A 13,061-nucleotide genomic window follows, 5' to 3' on the forward strand; every position below is an offset into this window, starting at 1 on the left:
GCTAAAGCTGAAGATCCAATACTTTGGCCACCTGATGCAAAGAACTGACTCCTTAGAAAAGACCCTGATGCTGGGAAAAACTGAAGGCAGGAGGAGAGGGGATGACAGAGGATGAAATAGTTGGATGATATCACCGAGTCGATGGACATGAGTTTGAGCAAGCTCCAGGAATTGGTAATGGACAGGGAAACCTGTTGTGCTACAGTCCATGGGGTTGCAAAGAGTCAGACATGACTGAGCAACTGAACTTAGTTGAAAAAATTATATTTGTTGAGAAATTAGAATTAACTGTTCTAATTAGTTTTCATGTAGGGATTTATTGACTGTTCGTGAAATTATCAAATAATGAGACTATTATGTTGGTGTTTCCCACAGTGGAAATATATACTTTGTTCAAAAATATTATCTTGAAAACACTTGCATGTAGGATTTGTCTTCAAGGGTTTAGAAATCACTGAAGCAATATTAATAGAGGAATACAGAGTAGGTAAAAAAATTAAGAATGAAGAACAGGGTTATTTTAAGTTTAATACAGTTTAAAAAATAATTCTTTCCCACCCACCTCCAAAAAAGAAATAAAACAAAAAATGAAAAAAGAATGGAAGTTCCTTTGAAAACTAATATAGAACTACCATATCGTGCTCACTTCGGCAGCACATATACTAAAAATTGGAATGATACAGAGAAGATTAGCATGGCCCCTGCGCAAGGATGACACGCAAATTCGTGAAGCGTTCCATATTTTTTTCACATTTTTCTCAAGCGCACATGGAACCTTCTCCAGGATAGATCACATCCTGGGCCATAAAGCTAGCCTTGGTAAATTCAAAAAAATAGAAATCATCCCAAGCATTTTTTCTGACCACAATGCAGTAAGATTAGATCTCAATTACAGGAGAAAAACGATTAAAAATTCCAACATATGGAGGCTGAACAACACGCTGCTGAATAACCAACAAATCACAGAAGAAATCAAAAAAGAAATCAAAATTTGCATAGAAACGAATGAAAATGAAAACACAACAACCCAAAACCTGTGGGACACGGTAAAAGCAGTCCTAAGGGGAAAGTTCATAGCAATACAGGCACACCTCAAGAAACAAGAAAAAAGTCAAATAAATAACCTAACTCTACACCTAAAGCAACTAGAAAAGGAAGAAATGAAGAACCCCAGGGTTAGTAGAAGGAAAGAAATCTTAAAAATTAGAGCAGAAATAAATGCAAAAGAAACAAAAGAGACCATAGCAAAAATCAACAAAATCAAAAGCTGGTTCTTTGAAAGGATAAATAAAATTGACAAACCTTTAGCCAGACTCATCAAGAAACAAAGGGAGAAAAATCAAATCAACAAAATTAGAAACAAAAATGGAGAGATCACAACAGACAACACAGAAATACAAAGGATCATAAGAGACTACTATCAACAATTATATGCCAATAAAATGGACAACGTGGAAGAAATGGACAAATTCTTAGAAAAGTACAACTTTCCAAAACTGGACCAGGAAGAAATAGAAAATCTTAACAGACCCATCACAAGCATGGAAATTGAAACTGTAATCAAAAATCTTCCAGCAAACAAAAGCCCCGGTCCAGACGGCTTCACAGCTGAATTCTACCAAAAATTTAGAGAAGAGCTCACACCTATCCTGCTCAAACTCTTCCAAAAAATTGCAGAGGAAGGTAAACTTCCAAACTCATTCTATGAGGCCACCATCACCCTAATACCAAAACCTGACAAAGATGCCACAAAAAAAGAAAACTACAGGCCAATATCACTGATGAACATAGATGCAAAAATCCTTAACAAAATTCTAGCAATCAGAATCCAACAATACATTAAAAAGATCATACACCATGATCAAGTGGGCTTTATCCCAGGGATGCAAGGATTCTTCAATATCCACAAATCAATCAATGTAATACACCACATTAACAAATTGAAAAATAAAAACCATATGATTATCTCAATAAATGCAGAGAAAGCCTTTGACAAAATTCAACATCCATTTATGATAAAAACTCTCCAGAAAGCAGGAATAGAAGGAACATACCTCAACATAATAAAAGCTATATATGACAAACCCACAGCAAACATTATCCTCAATGGTGAAAAATTGAAAGCATTTCCTCTAAAGTCAGGAACAAGACAAGGGTGCCCACTTTCACCATTACTATTCAACATAGTTTTGGAAGTTTTGGCCACAGCAATCAGAGCAGAAAAAGAAATAAAAGGAATCCAAATTGGAAAAGAAGAAGTAAAACTCTCACTATTTGCAGATGACATGATCCTCTGCATAGAAAACCCTAAAGATTCCACCAGAAAATTACTAGAAATAATCAATGACTATAGTAAAGTTGCAGGATATAAAATCAACACACAGAAATCCCTTGCGTTCCTATACACTAATAATGAGAAAACAGAGAGAGAAATTAAGGAAACAATTCCATTCACCATTGCAACGGAAAGAATAAAATACTTAGGAATATATCTACCTAAAGAAACTAAAGACCTATATATAGAAAACTATAAAACACTGGTGAAAGAAATCAAAGAGGACACTAATAGATGGAGAAATATACCATGTTCATGGATTGGAAGAATCAATATAGTGAAAATGAGTATACTACCCAAAGCAATTTATAGATTCAACGCAATCCCTATCAAGCTACCAACGGTATTCTTCACAGAGCTAGAACAAATAATTTCACAATTTATATGGAAAAACAAAAAACCTCGAATAGCCAAAGCGATCTTGAGAAAGAAGAATGGAACTGGAGGAATCAACCTACCTGACTTCAGGCTCTACTACAAAGCCACAGTTATCAAGACAGTATGGTACTAACACAAAGACAGAAATATAGATCAATGGAATAAAATAGAAAGCCCAGAGATAAATCCACGCACATATGGACACCTTATCTTTGACAAAGGAGGCAAGAATATACAATGGATTAAAGACAATCTCTTTAACAAGTGGTGCTGGGAAATCTGGTCAACCACTTGTAAAAGAATGAAACTAGACCGCTTTCTAACACCATACACAAAAATAAATTCAAAATGGATTAAAGATCTAAACGTAAGACCAGAAACTATAAAACTCCTAGAGGAGAACATAGGCAAAACACTCTCTGACATACATCACAGCAGGATCCTCTATGACCCACCTCCCAGAATATTGGAAACAAAAGCAAAAATAAACAAATGGGACCTAATTAACCTTAAAAGCTTCTGCACATCAAAGGAAACTATTAGCAAGGTGAAAAGACAGCCTTCAGAATGGGAGAAAATAATAGCAAATGAAGCAACTGACAAACAACTAATCTCAAAAATATACAAGCAACTCCTACAGCTCAACTCCAGAAAAATAAACGACCCAATCAAAAAATGGGCCAAAGAACTAAATAGACATTTCTCCAAAGAAGACATACAGATGGCTAACAAACACATGAAAAGATGCTCAACATCACTCATTATCAGAGAAATGCAAATCAAAACCACTATGAGGTACCATTTCACACCAGTCAGAATGGCTATGATCCAAAAGTCTACAAATAATAAATGCTGGAGAGGGTGTGGAGAAAAGGGAACCCTCTTACACTGTTGGTGTGAATGCAAACTAGTACAGCCACTATGGAGAACAGTGTGGAGATTCCTTAAAAAACTGGAAATAGAACTGCCTTATGATCCAGCAATCCCACTGCTGGGCATACACACTGAGGAAACCAGAAGGGAAAGAGACACGTGTACCCCAATGTTCATCGCAGCACTGTTTATAATAGCCAGGACATGGAAGCAACCTAGATGTCCATCAGCAGATGAATGGATAAGAAAGCAGTGGTACATATACACAATGGAGTATTACTCAGCCATTAAAAAGAATACATTTGAATCAGTTCTAATGAGGTGGATGAAACTGGAGCCTATTATACAGAGTGAAGTAAGCCAGAAGGAAAAACATAAATACAGTATACTAACGCATATATATGGAATTTAGAAAGATGGTAACAATAACCTGGTGTATGAGACAGCAAAAGAGACCCTGATGTATAGAACAGTCTTATGGACTCTGTGGGAGAGGGAGAGGGTGGGAAGATTTGGGAGAGTGACATTGAAACATGTAGAATATCATGTAAGAAACGAGTTGCCAGTCCAGGTTTGATGCACGATACTGGATGCTTGGGGCTGGTGCACTGGGACGACCCAGAGGGATGGTGTGGGGAGGGAGGAGGGAGGAGGGAGGAGGGTTCAGGATGGGGAACACATGTATGCCTGTGGCGGATTCATTTTGATATTTAGCAAAACTAATACAATTATGTAAAGTTTAAAAAAAAAAAAAAAAGCTGTGGTACATATACACACAATGGGAGTATTACTCAGCCATTAAAAAGAATACATTTGAACCAGTTCTAATGAGATGGATAAAACTGGAGCCTATTATACAGAGTGAAGTAAGCCAGAAAGCAAAACACCAATACAGTATACTAATGCATATATATGGAATTTAGAAAGATCCTAATGATAACCCCGTATGCGAGACAGCAAAAGAGACACAGATGTATAGAACAGTCTTTTGGACTCTGTGTAAGAGGGAGAGGGTGGCATGATTTGGGAGAATGGCATTGAAATATGTATAATATAATATATGAAACGAATCGCCAGTCCAGGTTCGATGCATGATACAGGATGCTCAGGGCTGGTGCACTGTGATGACCCAGAGGGATGGTATGGGGAGGGATGTGGGAGGGGGATTCAGGATGGGGAACATGTGTACACCCGTGGTGGATTCATGTTGACGTATGGCAAAACCAATACAATATTGTAAAGTAATTAGCCTCCTATTAAAATAAATAAATTTATATTAAAAAATTAAAAAAAAAAAAAAAAAGAACTACCATATCACCCAGCAATCCCACTCCTGGGCAGATAGCCAGAGAAAAGCATAATTCAAAATGATACATGCATCCCAATGTTCATTGCAGAACTATTTACAGTTGTCGAGACAAGGAAACAATCTAAATGTCCATTAACAGAGGAATGGATAAAGAAGATGTGGTATGTATATACAATGGAATATTACTCAGTCATAAAAGGAAAAAAATTGGATCAATTGTAGAGTTGTAGATGGACCTAGAGACTATCATATAGAGTGAAGTAAGTCAGAAAGAAAAACAAATATTATATATTAACGCATATATGTGGAATCTCGGAGAAGGCAATGGCACCCCACTCCAGTACTCTTGCCTGGAAAATCCCATGGACGGAGAGGCCTGGTGGGCTGCAGTCCATGGGGTCGCTGAGGGTCGGACACGACTGAGCGACTTCACTTTTGCTTTTCACTTTCATGCATTGGAGAAGGAAATGGCAACCCACTCCAGTGTTCTTGCCTGGAGAATCCCAGGGACGGGGGAGCCTGGTGGGCTGCCGTCTATGGGGTCGCACAGAGTCGGACACAACTAAAGCGACTTAGCAGCAGCATGTGGAATCTAGAAAAATGGTATAGATGATCAAATTTGCAAAGCAAAAATAGAAACATGCATACAGAAAACAAACATACGAATACCAAGGGAGAAACGGGGATGGGATGAACTGGGAAATTGAGATTGACACGTATACACTATTGATACTATTTATAAAATAGATAACTAACAAGAATCTACTGTATTGCACAAAGAACTCTATTCAATGCTCTGTGGTGACCAAAATGAGAAGGAAATCCAAAAGAGAAGGGATTTATATATATATATGGCTGATTCACTTTGCTGTACACTAGAAACTGAGCAACTCTACTCTAATAAAAACTGATTTTTTAAAAAGTAGGGAAAAATCCAGTTCCATGAAGTTGGTAGATTGAGCTACTTTTTACTTTCTCAATGCAACTATATCTGTGCTCCAAATATTGCATAATGAGTAAATATAAAGCTGTATGTATAAAATAAAGGATTTCCAGAGTCTGAAATAAGGAAGGGAGTTATAGTTAGAGAAGACATTGCAGGAACCCATGGGGAAGATGGACCAGGCATTGGCCTGTTAACCCCATGGACTGTAGACCACCAGACTCCTCTGTCCGTGGCATTTTCCAGGAAAGAGTACTGGAGTAAGTAGCCATTTCCTTCTCCAGGGGATATTCCCCACCCAGGAATCGAACCTTATGGACAGAAACAGAGCTTCAAATGCCAACACACAATGATTATAGAACTGGTCATGAGCTCATGGGAGAAGGCAATGGCACCCCACTCCAGTACTCTTGCCTGGAAAATCCCATGGACAGAGGAGCCTAGCAGGCTGCAGTCCATGGGGTCACGAAGAGTCTGACACAACTGAGTGACTTCATTTTCACTTTTCACTTTCATGCATTGGAGAAGGAAATGGCAACCCACTCCAGTGTTTTTGCCTGGAGAATCCCAGGGACAGCGGAGCCTGGTGGGCTGCCGTCTATGGGGTCGCACAGAGTCGGACATGACTGAAGTGACTCAGCAGCAGCAGCAGCAGCAGCGTGAGCTCATACAGAACATGGGGTCACAAAGTGTCGAACATGACTGAACAACTAACATTTTCACTTTAATGAGCTCATAAAAGATGACCATCTGGAACTGAAATCCTCATACAGATCCAGGACACTGGAATAAATAGCTCAAGAGTAAGTCAAGAATAAAGAGCAAGCAAGCCACTGCTCCCGGCCCAGGGCACTGATTGGGAAGTGGCTCCCCAGGTGGTGCTAGTGGTAAAGGACCTGCCTGCCAATGGAGGAGACATAAGAGATCCCGGTCCTATTCTGGGGTTGGAATGATCCCCTGGAAGAGGAAATGGCAACCCACTCCAGTATTCTTGCCTGGAGAATCCTATAGACAGAGGGACCTGGTGGGGTACAGTCCACAGGGTGGCAAAGAGTCAGGCATGACTCAGTGAGTAAATAACAACAAAACAACATAGCATATATCTCCACTCTCCAGGCTAGAGAGAAAAATAATCAAAAAAACAAGCCTAAACTACACAATACTATAGGTACAGAATGTACAGTATCTTGAGGGAATCCCAAGTCTAAAAATCAACACCACCAAGGAAACCAGATCAAGCCCCATTTGGGACCCACCCTCTGAAATACCCTATAGAAACAAATATTAACTATTTCTCTTTTCAAAGGAAAATTCTTCATATCAGGTTTCATGTGAATCCCATAGGATATCACAAGGAAACAACTAATCTTTGTCAGGTCTGATATGCCTCTTACCTCCCAAACACACACTTACAAAATGCCAGCTGCTAATGAGCTAAAAGTTTAAAAATTTAGGAAAAAAACAGAATCCATTTACTCTAAAGAAAGTGAGTGGCAGACAAAATAAATAGAAGAATTGGCACGCATCCCAAGAACTTGAGATGATGGAACAACTTGAAAGAGACCATAAACTATACGTTTTTAAATGATCAGAGTAATAAAAGAAGAAATACAAAATACAATTAAAATAAAACCCATTATGAGAAAAAAAAAGAATTGGAAATATTTTTAATGGAATGTCCAGAAATAAGATACATAGTTGCTGAAATTAAGAACTTAGTGGATGCTCTGAATAACTTAGTTTAGAGTGAAGTAGATTATAAAGAATAGGGTGTTCTAATATGCAAAATTCTAATATAAACATCTATTCCCTGTGAACGTATACTCTAGAACTAAGACCATGTTTCCCCAAGGATTTCTACTTTATATGCACAGGGATCCAGAAGAGACCCAAGCTAAGCAGAGTATCTTTTCCAGATGTCCTCAACTTCATCAATCATCTTCAAGAGGGAGTCACATTTTCTCCAAGCAATCCTGCCAGACAGAGATCAACACTTGGCACCAGGCACTGGGATTAAAACCAGGCTCCCTCAAGTGAGGCAGCACAGACTAAAGGGGAACATTTAATGAACCTGCTGTACCCTCAACACAGATTAAGAGTAAACCTTGTGTCCTGGGACCAAAGCCACTCCTCTGAAAAGCATTTTCTATCATCACCAGGGGCCAAATGGGGACAATGCATTTAGGGGAGGAAAAAAAAAATCTGACTTTCCCAGATGTTCTTAATTTAGGGTGAACGTGGGCCCATTTCCTGAGGCAGTATCAGTTTAGGCTTCTTATCCCAGGAACTATAGAAAGTGCCTTCTTCAGTCCCCGGAGTATCCAGTAATGGGCAATACATTGTTTTATTACCCTCCCGAAGCAGGGCAAAGACTAATAGAGTTTTGCCAAGAAAATGCACTGGTCATAGCAAACACCCTCTTCCAACAACACAAGAGAAGACTCTACACATGGACATCACCAGATGGTCAATACCGAAATCAGATTGATTATATTCTTTGCAGCCAAAGATGGAGAAGCTCTATACAGTCAACAAAAACAAGACCAGGAGCTGACTGTGGCTCAGATCATGAACTCCTTATTGCCAAATTCAGACTGAAATTGAAGAAAGTAGGGAAAACCACTAGACCATTCAGGTATGACCTAAATCAAATCCCTTATGATTATACAGTGGAAGTGAGAAATAGATTTAAGGGACTGACTACATCTGATAGATAGAATGCCTGATGAACTATGGACTGAGGTTCGTGACATTGTACAGGAGACAGGGATCAACACCATCCCCATGGAAAAGAAATGCAAAAAAAGCAAAATGGCTGTCTGGGGAGGCCTTACAAATAGCTGTGAAAAGAAGAGAAGTGAAAAGCAAGGGAGAAAAGGAAACATATAAGCATCTGAATGCAGAGTTCCAAAGAATAGCAAGAAGAGATAAGAAAGCCTTCCTCAGTGATCAATGCAAAGAAATAGAGGAAAACAACAGAACGGGAAAGACTAGAGATCTCTTCAAGAAAATTAGAGATACCAAGGGAACATTTCATGCAAAGATGGGCTCGATAAAGGACAGAAATGGTATGGACCTGACAGAAGCAGAAGATATTAAGAAGAGGTGGCAAGAATACACAGAAGAACGGTACAAAAAAGAGCTTCACGACCCAGATAATCACGGTGGTGTGATCAGTGACCTAGAGCCAGACATCCTGGAATGTGAAGTCAAGTGGGCCTTAGAAAGCATCATTATGAACAAAGCTAGTGGAGGTGATGGAATTCCAGTTGAGTTCTTTCAAATCCTGAAAGCTGATGCTGTGAAAGTGTGGCACTCAATATGCCAGCAAATTTGGAAAACTCAGCAGTGGCCACAGGACTGGAAAAGGTCAGTTTTCATTCCAATCCCAAAGAAAGGCAATGCCAAAGAATGCTCAAACTACCGCACAATTGCACTCATCTCACACACTAGTAAAGTAATGCTCAAAATTCTCCAAGCCAGGCTTCAGCAATACGTGAACCATGAACTTCCAGATATTCAAGCTGGTTTTAGAAAAGGCAGAGGAACCAGAGACCAAATTGCCAACATCCACTGGATCATCAAAAAAGCAAGAGAGTTCCAGAAAAACATCTATTTCTGCTTTATTGACTATGCCAAAGCCTTTGACTGTGTGTATCACAATCAACTGTGGAAAATTCTTCAAGAGATGGGAATACCAGACCACCTGACCTGCCTCTTGAGAAACTGGTATGCAGGTCAGGAAGCAACAGCCAGAACTGGGCATGGAACAACAGACTGGTTCCAAATAGGAAAAGTAGTACGTCAAGGCTGTATATTGTCACCCTGCTTATTTAACTTATATGCAAAGTACATCATGAGAAATGCTGGGCTGGAAGAAGCACAAGCTGGAATCAAGATTGCCGGGAGAAATATCAATAACCTCAGATATGCAGATGACACCTTATGGCAGAAAGTGAAGAGGAACTAAAAAGCCTCTTAATGAAGGTGAAAGAGGAGAGTGAAAAAGTTGGCTTAAAACTCAACATTCAGAAAAAGAAGATCATGGCATCCAGTCCCATCACTTCATGTGAAATAGATGGAGAAACAGTGTCAGACTTTATTTTTTTGGGGTTCCAAAATCACTACAGATGGTGACTGCAGCCATGAAATTAAAAGACACTTACTCCTTGGAAGGAAAGTTATGACCAACCTAGATAGCATATTCAAAAGCAGAGACATTACTTTGCCAACAAAGGTCCATCTAGTCAAGGCTATAGTTTTTCCAGTGGTCATGTATGGATGTGAGAGTTGGACTGTGAAGAAGGCTGAGCACCGAAGAATTGATGCTTTTGAACTGTGGTGTTGGAGAAGACTCTTGAGAGTCCCTTGGACTGCAAGGAGATCCAACCAGTCCATTCTGAAGGAGATCAGCCCTGGGATTTCTTTGGAAGGAATGATGCTAAAGCTGAACTCCAGTACTTTGGCCACCTCATGCGAAGAGTTGACTCAGTGGAAAAGACTCTGATGCTGGGAGGGGTTGGGGGCAGGAGGAGAAAGGGACGACAGAAGATGAGATGGCTGGATGGCATCACTGACTCAATGGATGTGAGTCTGGGTGAACTCTGGGAGTTGGTGATGGACAGGGAGGCCTGGCGTGCTGCGATTCATGGGGTCACAAAGAGTTGGAAACGACTGAGTGACTGAACTGAACTGAACTGGACTATTATGAATAATTCCTTATACCCTTCACTATCTCCCTGAAACTGAAAGCACAGCTGTGTGCTGAGATACTTCCTTCTACAGCTTGCTCAAGTGGTAGCTACTTTACCTTTCACTTGGATGCCCAATAGAAATCTCAAACTAGCACATCTAAAGATGAATTCCTGACCTTATTCTTAAATTTATCCTCCTACAGTCCTTTCCTTCTAAAGCTTAGTCCACAACTTCAGAGATGCCTTTTCTCCTCAATTTCTCATTTATAGTCCATTCAACCTATTGACCAATCATTTGGGAACAATTTTCAAACATATTCAGAGTCTGAGCATTTCTTGCCATCTTCTCTACTACCACTCTGGTACCAGCTATAAGCTCTTTCTCACCTTTCTGCAATCTCTCTCTAATGGATTTCCTTCCTTTCACTCTTGCTGTTTAGAATACTCTCAACACAGTAGCCAGAATGAGTCTGCTTTAAGGCATGTCACATCTCTACCCCAATACCTGAAACAGCTCCTCATTTCACTGAGAATAACTGATTTCCTTAAAAATGTTATATAACCCTTCCACTTGCTTCCTGACTTATAATTCCATTTCTATCCTCTTTCCCAATTCAATCATGGACAAGTGGACACATCTCCTTAAACTCTTTAAATGGATATTACTCTCCCTGTAGTGCTCTACCTTGGATATTCACAGAACCAACTGTTTACCCATCTTTGGTCAATTGTTACTCAATGAGGCTTACCCTGATGACACTACTTAAAAATAGCTCTTCAAGACTACTCTTAATGTCTCTTATGTTGCATGGTAATCACTTGTGGTGATTACCCAAAAAAATATTCAGGTCCTAATGACTAGAACTTCTGAATGTTATCTAACATGACCAAAGGACCTTTTCAGATGTAATGAAACTAAAGAGATTGAGACAGGAATATTATCCCATGTTATTTATATGAACCAAGCTCTATAATGCCATTACATGTGCACTTAAAAGAGGAGAAAGAGACTGAATACAAAAAAGGAGAAAGAGATTGGTGATGAAAGGAGATTGGCCCGACAGGGCAAAGAGGTCATGAATCAGACTGCAGGTAACCTCCAGAAGTTAGAACAGGCCAGGAAATAGTGTTCCCCCAAGAGTTCTGCTGATGCTTTGACTTCAACGCTCTGAAAGTGGTTTCAGACATCTGTCCTCCAGGACTGTAAGAGAATAAATCTGTGTTGTTTTAAGCCACCAAATTTGTGTTTGATAGCTACAGTAGCCATAGGAAACTGTCACATAACCTAAGATATAGTTTACTTTTGGTTTGTTTCTTTTTGTTGTTTTCCTTTTCTACACTAGAATGTTCCAAGAAGGCATTTTGTGCACTGGGATAGCCCTGTTTGTCAGAAAGGGATTGACACAAAGCAGCTGCTCAATAAATGTTGAAGGAATTTGTTAAAATCCCAGTGATTAAAAATATGATATATCCCTAATTTTAACCTGTGTGTAAAATGTCCAACCATGTATTTCTATGTTGTCATGTTTGTTATTTAATTGCACTTATTCTTTTAGCATTAAACATATAGTTGGCCTCCTTAAGTTTAGTTACCTTGCAAGTCAAGCTAAAGATATAAACATTTTAACACACCTAAATCTGTAATTTTGTTTGAATTATTTTAAATTTAATAACATGTTTCTTTCAATTGGCATCATTGCTTTAATTTTTATAGTTCTCAATTATTTCAATAAAACATTCCTATGATTATATCTTGGTGGTGGTGGTTTAGTCTCTAAGACTTGTCCAATTCTTGTGTCCCCCATGGAATGAACTGTAGTCCACCGGCTCCTCTGTCCATGGGATTTCCCAGGCAAGAATACTGGAGTGGGTTGCCATTTTCCTTCTCCAAGGGATCTTCCCAACTCAGGAATTGAACCCAGGTCTCCTGCATTTTAGGTGGATTCTTTACTTGAGTTACCAGGAAGCCCAATCTTACCAGGAGGCCAAAGCAACATACTTAAGGAAGGCTGCTCTAGTTGAAATATCAGGTAGGGACACCAGAGTCCACCTGGTTACTCCCTTATGGTACCCACTAGACTTTGAGCTGTAAACCTCAGGAATTTATGAGGACTCTGAAAATCTGTGGAAGAACTTTTAAATTCCCTAAAACAAATATAATGATCAGTTGTATATTTTTCTATAAATATGATAATACTATTTAAGATGAACCCTTGATTAGAAGAAAATGACATCATGAATAGTACTTATATTTTAGAATATTATCATGTAATGTTAACTACACTGAAATTCAAATATGTATAACTCAAGACAACCTGTAGTGATTTTGAAAAATAGCCTTTCTATAGAGTCTTTAATCAAATGTTTACAACTATTTGGCAGAAGTAACACAATATATAGCCATAACTTTCAAGCTTTAGTAGAGGTCTACTAATTAATTTTGTACTTTTCAGGACATTATTTTTCCAAAGACTTTATTTCAAACTGTAGATGGAGAGAAAGGAAGTTATTTGGATTTGAGGGTCCAAA

The 13,061-nt window shown here is 39.0% G+C and overlaps 1 non-coding gene across 1 annotated transcript; it reads left to right on the top strand.

Annotated features, from left to right (window-relative positions):
• Positions 1 to 638: 638 nt before the first annotated feature.
• On the top strand, positions 639 to 746 carry LOC147355102 (U6 spliceosomal RNA). Its single transcript, XR_015144933.1, has one exon. It is a non-coding gene; the product is annotated as a U6 spliceosomal RNA (small nuclear RNA).
• Positions 747 to 13,061: the final 12,315 nt, after the last annotated feature.

This window comes from Bos grunniens, chromosome 17, assembly GCF_055505025.1.
Source record: "Bos grunniens cultivar Pamir isolate PY7600 chromosome 17, Bosgru_T2T1.0, whole genome shotgun sequence".
NCBI classification, from domain to species: domain Eukaryota; kingdom Metazoa; phylum Chordata; class Mammalia; order Artiodactyla; family Bovidae; genus Bos; species Bos grunniens.